Raw genomic sequence first — 19,373 nt, forward strand, 5'->3', positions numbered from 1 at the left:
GAACTACAGATTTTTAAGTATATAAGCACAGGTTCAGTGTATATTAATGAAATACATATGTTTATTTGTGGAAATACAACAATATCACTTAATGCCTCAAAAGTGTGGTTTGGTCAACTTAGTTGGATAATGGTTGAACTTAGTTAAGTCTCAGTAAAATATCTAAAAGGATGTTGGTGGCAGTTTTGTGCAGTGGTTATGGAACCAGGCCTGTAAACGCAGTGTTGCATATTCATTTCCCAGGTGGCGGGTCGCTGCTGCTGTGCCCTTCAGCAAGCTTCTTAACCTGAATTGCTTCAGTAAATATCTCCCAGTTTAAATGGATAACATCTGAAGGGTATGCTGTGTAAGTCGCCCACGATCGGGCTGTCTACTACGCCAAAAAAATAATAAATATTTATAACTCTGGCCCTCATATTTACTCATGGAACTGTTTGCTTGTACCCTTCTCATTTCAAAAAAATGTCCGTTATATACATATATTTTTCGCTCAGTTTTTTTGAATGTCAGAAATAAAACATCTATAATACTTATGGATGAGACTCACCCCTATCCAGTTCAGCCTGTCTGTCTCTGTCAATCTCTCAGAGTCTGAGGGTGGATATCCTCATATGACTTTTTGTCTCTTTCGATGTTAAAAAATCTTGGGTTGTGAAGTAAGGTGGGGGAACATCGGACAGGCAAGGGGTGCAGTGACACAGTGCATTCACGGAGGGATGCAGACATCGGCAGTGCACTTTGAAGCGCCCTTTTTTTTCTTTTGTTTTGATCCGATGTCCTGGGACATCAGCGAAATTAGCAGTAGAGCCTTGGAGGGTACACTAGGGCTCTGTTGTACCAATATCCTCCTGTGGTCCCCTAGTGTTCCTAGTGCCCCAGGGGAAAAAAAAGAGGAGGGAGAGAAGAGAGTAGGGATACCCCTAACATTAATTGCCTCAGACCTGCTGAGGTACACAGCGCTGAACCCTGGAGAGCTGGCCAGAATGGCTGTGCTGTGCTTGTTACACCTTTTAAATGTTTAAATAAACCTACGTGCGTTACATGTTTTTCTTAGGTAATCTTAGTGCTATTTTGAGTTTATCTGTTATAAAGCCCAGATTCGGACCTACTGCATTATTGTGTCATTAACACATAGAAAGTCCCGCAAGTGTCATCTGTTTGCTAGTGTTTGTTCTTAGTTGTGAGCTGAATGGTTACCTAAATTCACAAAAATGTGTAGCAGAGAAAAATACCTTGTGCCAACATTTGTGGCATATGGTAAAATACCACATTGGGATTGAGTTCAGGCCTATTTCCTGTGTAATGACCTACAGACAGGGAAATTAGTTTGTACCTGAAAGTTATGCAATGTTATTTGCAAGTAGTATGTTGTGCTGTTGTAATTAGTACCCACAAAAATGCTGTTCTGGACTACATAGCCATGTACATTGCTTTTTGATATCCAGCAGGCCTGTATTACACTTTATTATACTAATTTACGCTGAGGTGTGAAATGATATAGGTCTGTACTTATGTACTATATACGTGCTATTTATATATACTGCACTGTGTTTTTGTATGTATGCCGTTAATAATTGCATCAATCCATTGTCACTTATCTTCACAGAGCGCTCATTTGAAATCAAATAGCATTTGGGGGAAATATAGAAGTGAGAGGGGAGAGTATTACGGCTCAAACACACACAAACACACACACTGTTCCATTCAACAATAACCCCTTGTGTTTCCATTTCACTTTCTCTCCTCCCCCCAAAAAATCACTTCTTTTTTCATTATCCATGAATGTTGACTGTGATAAGGGAATCCTTACCATGAGTGAATCTCTCTGTCTCTCTCTCTCTCTCATTCCCTCTCTCTCTTGCATTCCCTCTCTCCTCTTTCTTTGCGCTCTTTGTTTTTTCTCAGGTGAATTGTAATCATGTGATCAAACGAACACCCCCCCCACTTCCATTACCCCCTTAAATGAAAAAATGTGGAACAAAAAGCAGTTTTGTGTATTTAAAAAAAAAAAAAGAAAAGAAAAGAGAAAAAGACGTGTGTGTCTTTTTAGTGCGTCTTTTTCTCTGTCTCCCTGCAAACGCGCACATATACAAAAAACTCCACGACTGTTCTGGACACTTCTGGATTGATCTCTGTCATCTCGTGCCTCACTGTCCTTGCAACTCCTGTGTTTTTTAGGGGGGCCTCAAAATTTGCTACCCTGGTGACTACCTGGAACCTCAGGATCTGTGGCCAGGTCTCAGCTTTGTGAGTTTCTGTGTCTGTGTGTGTGTATGTGTGTGAGAGAGAGAGTGTGAGAGACAGCAGGGTTCTGTATGAAGACGGATCAATACCTCTTTAGAACAGATTGATTTTTAGTGGTCTTTGTGTCAAGGCTAATTGGTATTGAACACCAGTGTCATGAGGTGTTTGGGAGTGGCAGTCCATGTGTGTTTATGAAAAGTGTAACTTCATTAAGGTGGTGGTGTATATGTGTGCATGTGAGAGAAAACTGGAGTCTGAATCATAAATAAGCACAGGCTCCTGTATTTGCCTCTTATTGAAACTTTCTGAAATATGTGATTGGTGTAAATGTGCCTAGAAAATAGAGCACGAGACCGTTGTTGTATATTAGCACCTAAAAGCAGCTTGGTGACTTTTTAAGTGTGTGACTACTCGTCGGTGTAAATGCGTCAGAGTGATGTTGGAGAGATGAGAGGGCATGAGAGAGAGAGAGGGAACGTTCAACGTAACCTTCAAAAGAAGTGAAAGAGTAGGCTTAATTTTATTTGCTGAGAAATATTTTACATTTCATGGCCTATTTAAATGCAGTGTAACTGTTTCGTTATTTAAATATCAATGGAACTTATATTGAACTGATAGGTTATTGATTGACAGGTAACATATGTGTTTGAATATATTTTGTTTTTGGTAGTTTATGCAATAAACTGGCATTTTTGGCATTTTTATTGCAATAATAATAATATAATACTATCTAAGCATTGTTACCTGAATATCAGTGTCTTTAGATTTATGTTCGTATGCGTATAGGCCAGTTCATTAAAAAATAATATTTAAGTACAGCTCAGTATATCTGCATACATACACTTTGATTATGTATTTTTAAAAGTTACTGATGAGCTTTTCATGGTTTTCTTACTAATGTAACATTGTTTTTTTTTTTTGCATTATTACTAATAATGTTAGTATGAGTACAAAAAGTGTTAGCAGAAGAAAACTGATACTCGTTTTTTATGTTCATTTTTCTAACCTTCTACTTCCAACTTTCTACTTTTAATTATTGTATGACTGCATTATTATCAGGATTATTTTAAATAATTTTCTCCATTAACTAGTTACCTGATTTAATATATACATATATGTAAATATACATCAATAAAATACATCAATATTTTAATTCAATTTTAATTTTCGATTTTAATTTTAATTGCACCCTTGCCCATCGCTTTTATCTTACATAGAAAGAAATGAGGAAACCTGGGAAACGGAAACATGCCATTTCAAGTAGTAATCGATCAAGTGGGCAGGCTACAGAGTCGTTTGCGTTTGTTCTTTCTGAAATTCTTTCTTTCTGAAGTTCTTTCTATACTACTGAAATGGTAGTATATATGAAAATATTATTCACTTGTAAATTGCATATAAATAAAGTAGACTGTCTTCCTCGTTTATAGATAACAAACAACAAGCCCTGCCTAAGGATTCTGTTTGAAATGTAGAAATAGTTTGAAATGGTTCCTTTTTAATTGCTTTGCTCTTGACCTGAATTGCATCTGGTAAAACATTTTAACAGTATTTTTTGTTAAATCTGGGGTATTCTTCGTCGAGCAGTGAACAGCGTACAATAAATACACAAACAGCAACAACTGTAATTATTCAGCAATTTTGTATGCATACAGTATGTGCGGCGTGCGATTATTTTAAGAATGATATATTTCGAGCCAGCACGTGCTCGCATCCACACCGCAAACATTTCTTTGATGTTTACATGTCGTTTTATATCAGGAATTATGAGTAAGGGAGCTTGAGAATAAAGGAATCAAATGAGGCAGGTAAACCAACAAATACCAGCAAAACACAATTGAGCAATTCTTGGCAAGATCAGGAAAAAAGGAGCACAAATTCATGTGTATAACGAGGGAGAGAAATGTTCAAACTAAAGCGTAAGAAAAAATCTAAATGATTACAATTTCCCATAACTTTGCATTTGAGTAAATGCTGGATATATGCATTTTTATTTTTACCACTGACTGAGATGGTCGAGTAAGTTACTGTAAATTGTTTCACTTTAAATAATTCTGTCGTTAAAATTGAACCGTTTCTTGACTATTGCGTTATCGGTATATTTTAATTAATGATACAAATAATTGTTATAACAAGACTTGAATGCCATGACAAAATACAGGAAAGTGGAAATTTCCCCACGGCTCGTTTCAGTTAAAATCTACAATTATGTTTTGTAATACTTATTTTTTAATACGTATTACTACTTGTAATATTTATTACTATTTGTCTCGATTGCACACCTTTTACCCTTACATTGTTACAAAAGTATTTGTAAAATTTTCTTTATATTACATTTTAGAAACAATTACATATGTGTTGTCTCATTCACTTGAGTTTGCATTTGTGAGACATTACAAGCTCCGCAAATGAAAGAATTAGTCGTCAGCAGTCTAATTCCTTTACTTGATTCTGTCCTGTCGCCCTAGGGCAGTGTAATTAATTATTTATCAGCTGTCAGCTCAAAATAATTAGTAAGTTAATTATTGCTGTTATTTAAGGTGGAAGGGCACGTGGTTGGGTCACGAGACGGGCATAAGGATAATTTTTGTAGTTTCATCTTATTAGCTTGTACCGTCTGTGGTCTTGAATAAAACTGACGCTTAAATGAATTCAAACATTTTTGAGACTCGAACTAATCGTCGTATGTTTTCTACATACAAGATAAATTTAGAAACAATGCGTCTAATCCATGGATAAAATATTAGTTTCAATGAAAACAACCATAGGCTATACAACAAGAATAAAATTGTTCTGAAGTTTACAGTTTCTGATAATTTGTCTTATGTATTTACGGATTGCAATATTTTAGCTTGATATAATACTTCGATCTCAAACATAATCCAGATATGAAAAGTCGAAAGGAATCACATTTCATTTCTTTCCATGTCTTCATGTTTGGCAATGATAAATATGTTGCGTAAGGAATACATTTAGGGTGCACATCATTTAAGAAATTCAATAAAATAATAATGTCTATTTGAAAATAATAATGTCTATGTGGGTATCTGAAACAATAAATGGTATCAGACTAGAAATCTTTAGTGCGATGTGTCGCTTTTTCTGGTGAACAGCAATTGCAATTAATTTGCAATAAAATGGTATACCAAAATGTAGTTTTTAAACCGTGTTCGTGCCAGTACGGACATAAAGTACATAAATCGACACAGCGAATGTGCACCAAGCATATCAATATTTTTGTGACACTAGATATTAATATTGCCGTTGTGTTTCAATGAGTAGAACGCAAAAGTGCCTCATAATGATTGCTCACAATTCAGACAGACAGGCCTGCTATTATTTGGTTTGATATACAAGAGAACTGTTTGCTGACATATTGGGTTCGGTAATTCTTAAATTGCTTTCAGTAATGCAGACGCACTTAATTTCACAAAATGACATTAATTTCATTGCTGCAAAACAACGCAGCTTATGTCGTAATGGATGTGATTCATTACTGCAAAACAAGGCAGCCTATACGGCAGTAGATGTGAACGTTAGTGAGTAACATTCACATGGCATGGCGTTTTTTTCCCCTCGTGTCCTCGCACTGTCAGGAACCTGGCATGTGACAGCGATGATGTAGTCTGCAGTGCTCCTGGAGGGGGGCTGCGCGGCTAACGGCTAGGGAGCAGGTCTCGTGACCGGTGGGGCGCGGGATCGCAATCCAGGTGGAGAAGGGTACACTTGGTCATCCTGTACGGGTTTCCGTGCTCTTTCAGAACCGCACTGCTCGTACCCAACCCTCTGAACCTTCACAGAGGAGCTGTTGGGTGGTTTGCTGCATCGCTGTCTTCCACGCGATCACAAAACGAGCTTAATAAAGGTTCAAGAAAGAAAGAGAAATAGGAAGGAAGAAAGTACAGGGAAAGAAAGTAAAGAGGATCCCAAACTGAAGGAGGGAGAGAGAATGAACGAAGGAGGCGGGAGGGGATGCATTGAATATTTTTTGTCCGGGGTGGTTTGCCCTTTTGTCCTGGCTGTAGATGGCAGAGAAAATTCCTCTGTGAATTCCTGAATCCTGACGAAGGAGGGAGAATAGGAGAAAAGAAAGTGGTAGACAGAAAAGGTCAAAGGTCAGAATCCATGGCTGGGTCATGTTTTGCATAATATGATCTCGTAATTTTGGATGCGACAGGGAGGATTTATTCATTGCCCTGTCAAGGTCCACTTCGTAAACACATGCGATATGAATTATTATTCATCATGGCTCCTGCATGTGCGTCATGACGTCTGAAGCGGCACGCTTGAGGAGAGCGTTTAAAATGGTTACAGTTGTACACGTTAAAGAATATAATATTATGCTAAATTCCAGAGGCAGACCAATAAACATCACCAGTTGTCAGCCTTCAAAATGAGTGAAATCCTAGAAAACAGAAGCTCCACAAAAATAAAGAATTTTCATGTGGTTTTAAAACACCATGGATGAAACTGATTTAAAAGGGAACTACCTGGACTCAGGAAAAGCAAATCCATTTTTATCCTTTTTGAATAAAGCAAATGTAAAAGCCCTCAATACTAATGGTATTTTTCATTTTCCTTTCCTCAAAGGGAAATGTGATGAGGGAGAGGATCTGAATTGTTGCATTCACCATGAAGTCTGATAAACAAATAAAATCAAAAATGAAATATAAAGCAGTCCATTGGGATGCTCTACAGTGGCAACTGATTTCTACAGGACAATCAGTACATGTCAGGATCCACTAGTAATGTTGTACTCAGATCTTAGGTGATTGTCCATGCTTTTGACATATACATCTATTAATGATAGCCCAGAAGTGATAAACATTTGACTACATTGCAGTTCTGTCCGTTTTCCTTTCTCGAACTTTACACCTGCTTTTATCGTATAACCCACTGATGGCAAGTCAGAACTTAATTATTGCAATAATATAATTCCATATTTGTGTTTGGCATGATTTAATATTTAATTGACCTCCTCAAATTTGTGACCACAATGTAATAATGATTGTTATCTAGACTGAAAATTCCTTTGTAATTGAAATAAATAATATGTCAATTAAAGCTCATTATAATGTCTGAAGATCCTCAAGGGGTTAATAAAAATAATTCAGCATTCCATAACCCCTGCTGACCTTTCCTTTCGTTCTCGCCATTTTTTTAATAAATCGGTGCAGCTGCGCGACGTTTAAATAGGTCCCCCTCTCTCCTTGAGTGTCTGTGACCAGCCATGAATCCTGTCTTTGTGTTCCTACCACTGAATTTCCTATTCTTTTGTGTTCTTTTTTTTTGGGGTGGGGGGGGCAGTTGGGGGGTTAGGTCGGTTGGGTGGTGGTGGTGGTAGTAGTTGAGGGCGGGGGGGTGGGCGGGGGGTTCTAGATCTTGGACTGGGTTCCAATGCAGCTGGGGAGGGGGGTTGGAGAAAAGGAGAGAAAGAGATGGCTGGGGGGGTCATAGCATTGCAAGCATCATGAATGCCCTATTGTACAGCTTGGTTCATATCTACACTGATGGGCTAAAGGGAAGAATCCAGTTACTTCAATTGTGTGGGGGGAAACATCTAAAGGAAATTAATAGGGGGCTGGGGGTATGCACTTAAGAGAGAGAGAGAGAGGAAGAGAGAGAGAGAGAGAGTGTGTGTGTGTGTGTGTGTGTGCGCGCTTGCACATTGGGGGGGGGGGGGGGGGGGCTTGTGCAACAGGTAAAAAGAAACATGGAGTTGGGTTGATGGGTTACCTGACTGATTTCCAGCAGTGTTTAACAATCAACAGTTTGCAATGGATTCTGAGAGCCCCACATGAACATTACCAGTACAATTAACAAAATTAAGGTTGACTCTGACATGAATGTCTGATTTCACCCCAAAAAAATTATACACTGGATGTACCCTTGCTCATTCATCTCAGAGCAGTAGCATGTTACCCCTGCAAATATTATCAACGTATCTGTTTAGGACTGTTTTCAGTTTCTGCCACATTGTCTAATTCTCTAAGTAGCCATTATCTTCTCTAGCAGTGCAATCTGTCTGTCTGCATACCTACATCAGAATGCCAAAATATTTAGGAGTGTTTCAGTCTGTATCACCAATCCCGGGGTCAATTGTTAGAGGAAATTTTTTGACAGTAATGTTTGGATTCTGAATGGCTCAATAACAATCATGCCAAAACAATTTAGGTCATATTAACAAACAATACAGGACCACAAAAATGTGAATGCTGACATTGTCAGACATCACAATGAGTCCTTAGAGAATCATGTGCCTTCCAGATTTTCACGCATTAACCACAACACAGGTGTAATTGGTTGTGAGATAAATAAATTATTTCAATAACAAATGACACAGTTGTCATTGGCCTCAGAAGGACAGAAAGTTGGTGTAGCTTGTTGTGCGTACTTTCCCAATGTGTCCGTCAGCGTCTTATTATTTCCACTCAACAGTTTCACAAATATTTGACAGTCTATGCAGACATTTTCCTGTATTTTTGTAAGTGTCCTATTTCTCATTTTCCCCACACCTTTCCTAGATCTTTCAATTCTCCCCTTTCCCCAACTCCCCAGGTCTGCCAAGCCACAAATGCAGATGAACCCCACCATCCTCTCTCTCTCCCAATCTCTCACTTTTCCTCACTCTCTCTCACTTTCTCCGTCTCTCTCTCTCGCTTGGTGTCAGCCCGTGTGCTCCCCTTCCAGTCTCTCGCAACAAAAGTCAGTGCGCTGCTGCAGCTGTGAGAGGGAGAAGGAGACAGGGACAAGGGATGCGCGAGGAATGAGAGAGAAATCATGTCAATGGGGCCTTGTGTTACACCCAGCCTCTGCATCTCTGTCTCCCTCTGGAAAGAAAATCAGCTACGCACTTTTCTGCTTCTGTCCTTGTCCCCCATCTTCCTTTGTCACCTTCCCTGCCTCCCTTGAGAAGTGCTTTGTGTGTGTGTGTGTGTGTGTGTGTATGTGTGTGTGTGTGTGTGTGTGTGTCTGTGTCTGTGTCTGTGTGTATTTGTGTGTTTACACTTAAAGTTTAACATTACGTGTTTCAGTTTAATGTTTTGACGATGCTGTCTGTCCCCAAAAGCAGTTATGGCACAGAGAAAGGGGGAGGGAGGGAGAGTGGGAGAGAGATGAAAAATGACAACAAACTGAAAACAGAAAGAGAAGAGGAGAGAGATGGAGGGACTGAGTCATGAGCAGTAAAATGTAGAGAATGATAAAAAGAGGGAACAAAAGTTGCCTTTATCCCCCTGTGCCTGGGCCTGGCTTCTGGCTGGGGCATAGCTGCCGAATAATACATGCCACCAGAGAGAGAGCCAACAGTCGCATCTCCATCTCTTTCAATTGCTACAAACCAGTGTTTACACAAGCTTAGCATTCAGGCAAAGCCAGGTGCTGCACAGAATCTCAGTGTTAACTCCTTATGACGGTGTACAGGGAATCTGGGATGAGATGGGGAGATATACGAAATCTGACATGAAGAAGCTGACAGAACCCTGGTTCTGGAGTGCCAGTTTTATGCCAAATCACGTCACTGTCAAAAGTCACAGACAGATTCGACTTTGGGGGGGAAAGGGTTAAGATTATAGTTGGGAAAAGAGAAGATGACTGGAGAATTGATGGTTTTATTTTCCTTTGTTTTTTATTTTATTTTGTTTATGATGTATCTGTTAAATGCATACAATGCATACACGTATATATGGAGATGTGCACATGCTGAAGTTTTTGAGCAGTCAATATTATCATTATTATCACCCCAACAGAAACAGACAGTCTGCTAAACAGGACTGCTTTTGACCCCAATGAAGATATCTGTTCTATCTTCTCATGCCCTTATAAAATCAAATGAATTAGTAGATTCTGTTAATTAAGTTGTTGAGAAATGAGCAAGAAGTAATCTAATCAAATCAATCATTCAGTTTAAATACAGATGGTGAAATCTGCAAGAAGAAGCAGTAGGGCACTTCACATACAAAGCTTGGCTTATTTTTTGTTTATTAGGGTACATTGCAATGTTAGGGTATACGGTAATGTGTGTAATGGTATTTGGTGTTCATGTCCCAGGATATTTTGGAGAAATAATTGAATTTGTTACAGAGATACAGTTGAGATTATTATAGCAACAGTAAAATGATAGAGTGGATTGTTGCTGTCTTTGACACACCTGAACCTGAATGTACTTGTAAATACCGTAGACAGCATACCCAATCTGATGCTTTTTGTGCAAACAGTGGCCTGCCCCATCTCTCAGCTCAACATTACTGCTGTTGGTTTAAGGCTATTGACTATGGGATTCTGTGAATAAAATAAAAGTCAAAGAATATATCCGGTCTGGTCACTTTGAAGTGAGTGATACTGGCAAGAAAGGAGATTAAACACTGAAATAGGAGGGGGAGCGAGGCGGGGCACTTTTAACCTCGACATTATCCCAAATTGTGTGTTACCCTGCCGGAGAGTCTCGGCGACTGTGTCACTGTCTGGTCCATGCTGACATATCCCTCGGTAATTACCCACCCGCTATGATCCTCGCTGCCCCAAGTAATTAATTCGCCTGGAGCGGCCGAAAGGGACTTTGAAGGCGCTGAGTAGATTGCGAGTGACCCTCCAGCGCTCGCGGTTTGCTCCGCTGCTCCGTCGTCAAGGGCATCGCAGAGGTATCTCGGGCAGCAATCGGGCTGGCGTTGGGGTAATTGAGAAGTAGTCATTGACAATAGAAACCCCTTAAAGGCCCTTTTGTCACTAATTAGTTGAAGCTAATGTACGAAGTCTTTCATAAAGACTCACTTGTATTTCTTAGTGGCTGTCCAGTTTTTGCCGCTTTTGTGTCCTTTTGAGTCCCCCCGCTTTGTGAGGGGGGAAAAGCGTGCGAAATCAACAATACTTATATCCGTTGTTCCTCCTCAGAAAGTGAAGGTATCCACAGGCACATGGAAATTATATAAACAGCATTTACCTATTTGTGGATTTTAGTAGGCTATATGGTTGATCAATTGTGATCGCATCTTTTGCCTAAGTTAACCTTGGTATTAGTATCCCCTCCTCTCCTCAGATTTTTATCTTCGGGTTTCTTTTCATGAGTGGGAAGGTTCGCTGTAGCGTAACCTTTCCTGAACCTTTCAACTCTGCCATTTGTTGCCTTGTGTCTGTTCACAAAATATGTATTAACCCTTATAAGTAGTAATAGTATTTGTGTTATTGTTATCGTTATCATTCATGTTTATCGTGTAGTGCGGAATTCCAAACCATAAAACGATAACAACACACTGTTAAGTGACAGGATCGTTATTATTGCGTTTCATTTCTTATGCAAACAAATCCAGTTTAACAGCATGCAAGAGAATGTGTCTGGCAGCTAGGTAACACCTATAGCCAGCTTTATGCAGGAAGAATCCAGAAGTTGGAACAATAGATAGGTTACAAAAACTCCATGTAATTGCAATTCCCTGTTCAATATGAATGCATGGAAATTCTACATTCTTTTTGGCTAATGCCTGCATTTCGCTGGCAGTCCTTGGGTGTCTTTGTGGGCTCTGTCTGTCTCTCCCTGTATCCCCCGTGGGTGTGAGTGTGAGTGTGAGCACACAGTCAGCCGATCAGTTTCTCAGGAGTTAGACTGACAGGGGCAGAACCTGACTCCAGAAAAGCAAAAATGCAGCCACTGTTGTCCACTAAAGAGGAGACCAATGGGGTATGAGATTAAACAGCAGGGTAACACTGCACTCTGACAGAGTGGATACTTCACGGGTTTTAGTGTGTGTGCCAATCATTTTCCAGTTGCCTACAGCAATGGTTACTTTTATTTATGTGGCTGACATGTTTAGCAGGGTTACTTACAGGGCATTGGTAGTTTAGAACAAAGCACAAAATACAAATACAAAATACAAATTGCACGTAAGCGCGTGTGAGTAAAAGAACAGCAGTCGGTGATGTATTTCACAATCACAAACATATTTCATAGAGGGCTAAAACAATTTTACCAGTAGGACCAGACAGCTAGTAGTGCAATCCAAACCAGTCGGGTATGCATTTACGGAAATGTGCCATTAAAAATGTTCCTGTTTCAGTCCAAACATAGAGAGTGAGGACAGATCAGTATCAGGAGTAGCTGTGCATTTCATCATGCCTCGTGCCTGGAACTGTTTCGCACATCTTGTTTTGTTTTCTAAATGCCTGTGCTCCAGGCCACACCAATGGTATTTCAACCAACGTTGCTCTGGGCAGCAGTGTTTAGATCCAGCCAATGCTTTGCCTTGCTTTGAAATGGGCAGCTGGTTTGGGCTGGATTCAATCAACATTGGTCTTTAAATCTGAACCACCTTTAAATAATAAGCTATTCCTTCACTAGTGAAAAACACAGCTCGCGTAATAGAGAGCGATCGCCAAAATGAATTGAACAAATTGCGTTTGTCTTGAAAAGTGACGCATGCATTATGCATTTATTTGTTAGTCAAAGCTAACAACAATATTAATTGAATCCAGACCATATTCTTTTACAGCTGAATTTTGAATGTATGTATGGCATTTGATTTGAGAATTTTGAAAGTTATTCAAAACATGTTCAGTTTTTGTTGTTTCTTTTTGTAACTTTGATTTTTTTTATTATGTGACAGGATGTTTAGTACAGGAAATTGTTGTGGACTTCCTCAGCTCCACCTTTTCCTATTGTTCTCCAGACCTTTTTGCAAGAAGCAAGTTGCTTGCTAAAGGGTCCTGAAGTGGTACCACACATTGGATATGAACCTGCAGCACCCTGGCTCTGGCTTCCACTCCTGTAGGGTGACTCTTATATCTGCTACTCACCATGGAGACCATATTTTTCCAGCATCTCAAAATGAGTAACAGATGACATCATTTATGGCAGAGATATTCTGGCTGACCCAATGGTCTTTAAACCTTAGTCATAGCTACTGCTGGGAAACGGAAACACTGCTCTTTGTCACAATCGAAAACATCTCTGAGATGCTGGCTACTGATGGACTCAAGCAGACATCCACATCTGCATATTGTAATGCGTCCACTGGAAGGACCCATAGGCTGCGGTTTTGGCAGATCTTATAATTTTTCCAATTACTTACTTGACTCAATTTTATGTTTTCATTTTTGGCAACGACTGTCGGTTTACGACTTAAAAATACGCCCCAGAAATATTTCCTCTAAAAATATGTTGGCGTCTCGATAAGACTCTCAATCTATCTGACTAATTCAGTAATTCGCTGAGGTTGTTGGAGAATTCTCCGGTTTGGAGGAGCTGGACATGACACCTCTTGCCCCCGTTTTCAGCAGTTTGCCACTGCAGCAGTGCCAGTGTGGACAGGCTCGTTTCTCCTTTTTTGTCCAACTTGTATTTTGTTCCTCAGCCCACCCAGATCCACATAGCCCTGGCCCGCGGTAGCCCTGCAGGTGAATGACTCTTACGCAGTGGGGGCTGTGGGGAGGGGCAATGTGCCATGGGGTGGGCAACACACGGTTTTAGTATGTTTGCTTGATTCAGACAGAGCTAGGAAACCCCTGCCCACAAAGAGACACAACTGTGAAGATTAGGGCTGAATAAAGTTTCAGTTAGTAATGACTGAGGAGTCATGCACACCACAGTGACTTCCGGGTTCATGATAGCCTTCCTCTGAATTAAGAAGGTGAAGAGTTTTGCCTTGTGCATCAGTCTTCTGGTGGACTAATCAGACACTGTGAATACCGAGGACAAAGGCTTAGGATGACTGCATTAAACCCATGTCAGTGTACTTTACTAATGTCTGTTTTTTTCTCTGTGTCTCTTTGTCTTTATTTCTCACTGTCCGTCCATCTACCTTTCCATCTTTATTGTCTGACTGGCTGTGTTTCCCTCCTGTGTGCCAATGACAGCGCTTATGGGTCAGTCGTGTGAATATAGGACAGGGAAATATTCATTTTCTACAAAATATGTTTCTACAAAATTCACAGCAGTAGCAGAGAAATAGCACTGATGTCAAATCGTCTCCCATACTGAGACCTTCTCTGTGATCGCAGAGTTTGTGTTTTTTACTGTTTACCCAGGATCTTGGGTATAATTTCCTTAAGTATGTGCTGAGTTTCTGTTACTTTGCCCCAGTGTACCAATTAAGAGTATTTGGACTGCGTTACGTGGTTGCTACCAGTTTGATGTTGATGGTTCATTCTCGCCTCTCTTCGTGTTTGGCCAGATGTTGTTTTGATGGGTGAAAACAAAAAGAAGAGGAACAGGGAGAGTGTATAGGAAGGAGGGGGGGATTGGAAAACAGGAAAAAAAAGGAGTCACTTTCCAATCATGAGTTTTTCTCGGAACATTGAATTAGCTAGCGTGAAAGGGAGGGGGCCTCAGGGGGTCTGAGGGCGGCCGCGGAGATGCCCGAATGAAAGAGTCCGTTGTTGGTGGCAGGGAGAGAGAGATGAAAGGGAGAGAGAGAGATGGGGAGTTCGTCAGCACCCTCCCTCCCCCCCACCCCCTTCCCCACGGCCCTCCCTCGTTCTGCCCATGTGAGCCCGGGTTCAAACACAGGGTCCACAGCTGCCCAAAGGCACTCTCACAGACAAGCACACACTGACACACACGTACACACACACAGATAGATACAAGTGCAAACACTTTCCCTCAAAGGCGAGTACACACAGACACACACTTGCGCTTTTGCACGCAGGCGCGCAGATTTTGCACAAAGAGACACAGTCAGCATACACCTACAGTGTAAATAACTTGATAAGATCACTGGACGTGTGTGAACTCAAAATTAGGAATCAGGGTGGCGCAGAGAGCTGGACCTGTATAAGTGCATTTTTTTTTTTCACTAAATGAAGGGTCTGTGCTGTGGTTTGGCAGCTCTCAGTTCTGTAGACATATCTAGAATGATCAGTGATGCTTATAAACACAACAATGGGACGTATGGGCACTGTGCTGTGTAATGATCCATAAACGCTTTTGCATCTGTAATATTAAACCGCAACTGTCAGAAGGCATGCGGTCGCCCCGTAAGGCGTGTAAAAGCGCAGAACTTTGGCCTTTGCACTTTGGCACTGATGGTATGAGTATTCTTCCTGGTTTGTTTTTCAAAGAGAAGAAGGAAACTCCGGATCAGTCAGGCAAACTATGAGAGACTTTCAGTGTCCACTGCTAAGCATCTAGCTTCGCTCTAAGGACTTTTGAACAAGTCATTTGCGACTCCTCTGTTGCTGTCTCATCATATTTGATCTTTTGCTTCATAGTTTTATACAAGAATGCACTCCTTTTTCGGGGGGACTCTTCGCAGTGCACCTCTTAGACAGACTACCCCTCATTCTTTTGTCATCTGAGACTCGGCGCGTCCCCGCTGGATTGCGGAAAGCGTGTACTGATACGACTTGGCAGAGCTGAACCCAGACCTGCCAGTCACCCGCTCCTATGTGTACCTGTCTCAACATGTGGAGCTGCGTGTCTGCGAATGCTTTGTGTCGCCTTTGTGTAACGTCTCGTTTTGATTAATTATTGGTATGATTGACGGAGTGTGCAGATCCTGTCACGGGCTAGGACACTGTCTGGAAGGCTAATTTTTGCAGTGTCAGTGCGTTTAGACGCGGCTATACTCATCCACGGCTGGAAAGGAGAGAAAAGGGGGAAAAAAGGCCTTGACAGCCAAACAAGTATGTCCGTGTATGTCTGTTTTTCCTCTCTCCAGCCCTTGACTGAAAATTTGCCTGTGTAGTAATTTCTGATGTCTGAATTTGGTTTCTTTCTACATTTGTGCTGGCAAGTTACATGGCAGTTTCTCTAAAATGAAGATAGTTGTGCATATACCCGATGTAGGGTGAACATGGGAGTTATAACAGCGTTGTTATAACAACATTGTTATAACAGCAGCATAGAGTGGATTACTGGGTATTTTGAGGTAGAATATGACTGAGCTGCTGTTTTGCCTCCTGGGTAATTGAGTTCTAATCGGTGGCCGTTGGTGCAAAGGAATTTGTCTCGGTGTGGTTTGTTTTTCACTAACTAGCCTTGGCTAGAACTGTGTCATTTACGCTGCGTGGTGGATCACTCTCTTACATTTCCCATCTTGTTAGTTTGATTTAGGATCTTCATTTCTTTCATCTCATTACTGTGTGTATGTGTCAAGTATGCTTCAACAGCCACTTAAAATGTTGTCCTAGAAATTAGCGTGGAACAGAAGACATTTCTTGCAATAAACAAACAATCTAAATAACTGTTTCAGACGGGAGCATAAACATGGCCTAAACTTGAATATCATATGAAATATGAAAAAATGCTTTCTATTTATCTATTTTGATGCAGAGAAAGGCTGACAGAGGAAGGGAGGGTGAGAGACAGAGAGAAGAACGGTGAAGGAGAGAGAAGCCTTAAACACTTTTTGTCTGATTTTTTTTTTTTTTTTTGGTCTAAAAACCAGTTCCCATCAACTGCAGGTATTTATGGAATCTGTAACACTATCCTTCCATTCCGGTGTCTCTTTACATGGAAACGGGGCAAGACAGAGAGGGTGAGCAAGAGAGAGAAGGAGAGAGAGAGATAGCACGGAAAGGTAGAGACGGTAGAAAAAAATTCTGTTAAAGGGACGTTAGCGTTAGCCGATGGTTAAAGACGAGTGAGGGAGACAGACAGAAAGAGAGTGCAGAATGCGAACAAAATGATGAGGCAAAGCAGTTAGGAAACAGACAGATGAAAAACCCGGCAGATGACAAGTATGCGAACAACGGAACACGACAGAGAGGCGATGGAGAAGGCAAAGAGCGGAGCAAAACAGGAAGGAGGCGAAGGGGAAAATTGGGAGAAGATGGCGGATGGGTGAAAACAAACAGGAAAGAAATGGAAAGAAAGGGGGAGAGCGCAGGAAGAAGAAAGAGAAGGAAAGGAATAAAGACAAAGGCAGATCCAGCGGCCAATTAGCAAGTGTAGTGGGCAGTTAAGGCCGCACAATGGCTCACTGTTGGGCATGTGCATTTCACAGCTGAACAATGCACAATAGGCCATTATGAGACCCAAGCCACATTAATGGTCACTGTGCAGCCCATCCCCTTTTACCACCCCACTGAACGCACACACCAACCAATAAAGCTCATGGCCTTGGGGCTGAAACTTGCAAAAGAGTCCAACCCCAACTTTTTTTTTTTTTTTTGTCTTTGCTGAAAATCGCCCCCCTTTTTTTTGCTTTTTAAAAGGCCAAAAGGTCCAACTGGTGCCCATTTTTATTGATACTGTCGGAATGTTGCGGTACAGGAAAACAGAGAGGAGGGCAGAGGGGGGCTTGTGAAAAGAGACAAGGAAGATGATATTAAAGAAGCTGGGAGGGGAAGTACCTCATTAGGGGAACAGGAGGATGATTTTAATTAAATTAAAGTTGGGAGGGTTGAGTGATTTAATTACAGGATAGAGACATGGAGATAAAAAAGGGGCTTTCCTGTCGGACTGATGTTCACACGACTGACAGAAACTCACGGTCACAGATACATAGACTAATTTACGCATTGAATGACACACTGACTCACTGACAAACATATGAAACTCTCATCCACTAAGACTTCTTATGATATAATGTGTTGCTTGTGTAACAAAAGCCTGAACACAAAAAAAACTAAGATTGAAAAAGGGCAAATTATTAGTTCAGTCTGTAGAAACATAATGTGTCAACTTTTAGACATCGCGCTGATTAAGTTCCAAAGGAACAGTGTCTCAAAACATCTCAGTCTTGAAAGTGTTAAACCTACCCTGGGTCTTGTTCCAGGTTGCCTGGATTTCATTGGATGAGATGCACATCATGTGACAAGAAGAGCTAGTGATAACAGGAGTCAGGCCCGCTGTCAGACACACACAGACTGAGACCCAAGCTCACCGATACCAGGGCAAGATGAGTGACGCGTTACTGGAGTGTGTCACGGCCACTGACGCATCCCCTGGCTGCCTGGCTTTGACTTTGACTGAATCACTGTATCACACTGCGCTGTGCTCTGCCTCAGCAATGCACTGATTGTTTTCACAGGACACAATGGCAGCTCAACAGAGAGTGAGGTAGCAGAGTTTCAGCAGAGCGTGTGTGCGCTCTGATGCAGGCTGGGGAGCTGAAACACGTTGGCATTTTGATGCAAATGCACGCTTTAAAATGATCAGAGGCATAATGTAATCCGTAATCCAGAAACACGATGTAATCTGTGTAATCCACAGGCTCAGCGCTCAGAGAAAATACATAGGGGTGCGCCTGCAATCCACGGAGGGGCACAAAACGTCATAACTTTAAAAAAAAAAGAAAAATGTAATAAATACTATGTAGACATCGGGATGTAAGGAGACAACTGGTGGTGCACTGAGATCTGTCTGGGGGTGCAATGCACCCCTAAACACCCCCATAGCACCAGCCCTGACAATCCATCATTTTCATCTTTATTTGTGGGATGTGCTACCTTGTTCTCTTTTGAGCTGCCGTTGGATCAGTGACTTTAGGGCCCAGCACTTCTGGAATAATACATGTCTGTTGCTGAAGTGCATTCTTCTTCTACCCCTAATGTTTTCACAGGATGTAGCAGACACATAAAGACCACTGGGAGTCGTGCTCATCAACTGATACCGGAAAAACTTGCCTCAGAGCTCAGTGACATTTATTAATTATATTCTTTATCTAACTGCTGGTCTTGAAATAAGAACATTTAAACCAGTGGTTATGCTCTCAGTCCTTCCTGGCGTTCACGCTCCTGCACCATTACTAAGGTGATATTGTGGTGGACTTTGTTCGTTCCTGAAATTCAGCTGACAGCGTTTTGGCCGCCCACATCAGGACATCTCCACATCTTCATCGAACATGGAGAACACGGCTCTCCACGCCTCTTCTGGCCAGCTCACCTTGCTCTTCAGCACGTTGGGACTGCCTGTGGTTTCTGCCCAAGCCTTCAGCCACAATGGTCCCAGCCCAACCTGATCTATGGAGGCTGCCACAATGCAGATCATGGATACAGTGGGTCACACCTGCTCCCCACAGACATTGTCCCATGTTCAGGAATGTATTCACGGTATAGGTCGACTGCAGGAACGTGGGAGCCTCCAGCGCTCTGTGGTGATGGGCTGCCAGCTTGAAACTCCACCAGAGAATGACACTGCGATCACTAACGCGGAACCATCTGCAACTTGCGTGCCGAATGGCGGCGAAGTGACTCCTGTG

The sequence above is a fragment of the Megalops cyprinoides genome, chromosome 19, assembly GCF_013368585.1.
Source record: "Megalops cyprinoides isolate fMegCyp1 chromosome 19, fMegCyp1.pri, whole genome shotgun sequence".
In the NCBI taxonomy this organism is placed as follows: Eukaryota; Metazoa; Chordata; class Actinopteri; order Elopiformes; family Megalopidae; genus Megalops; species Megalops cyprinoides.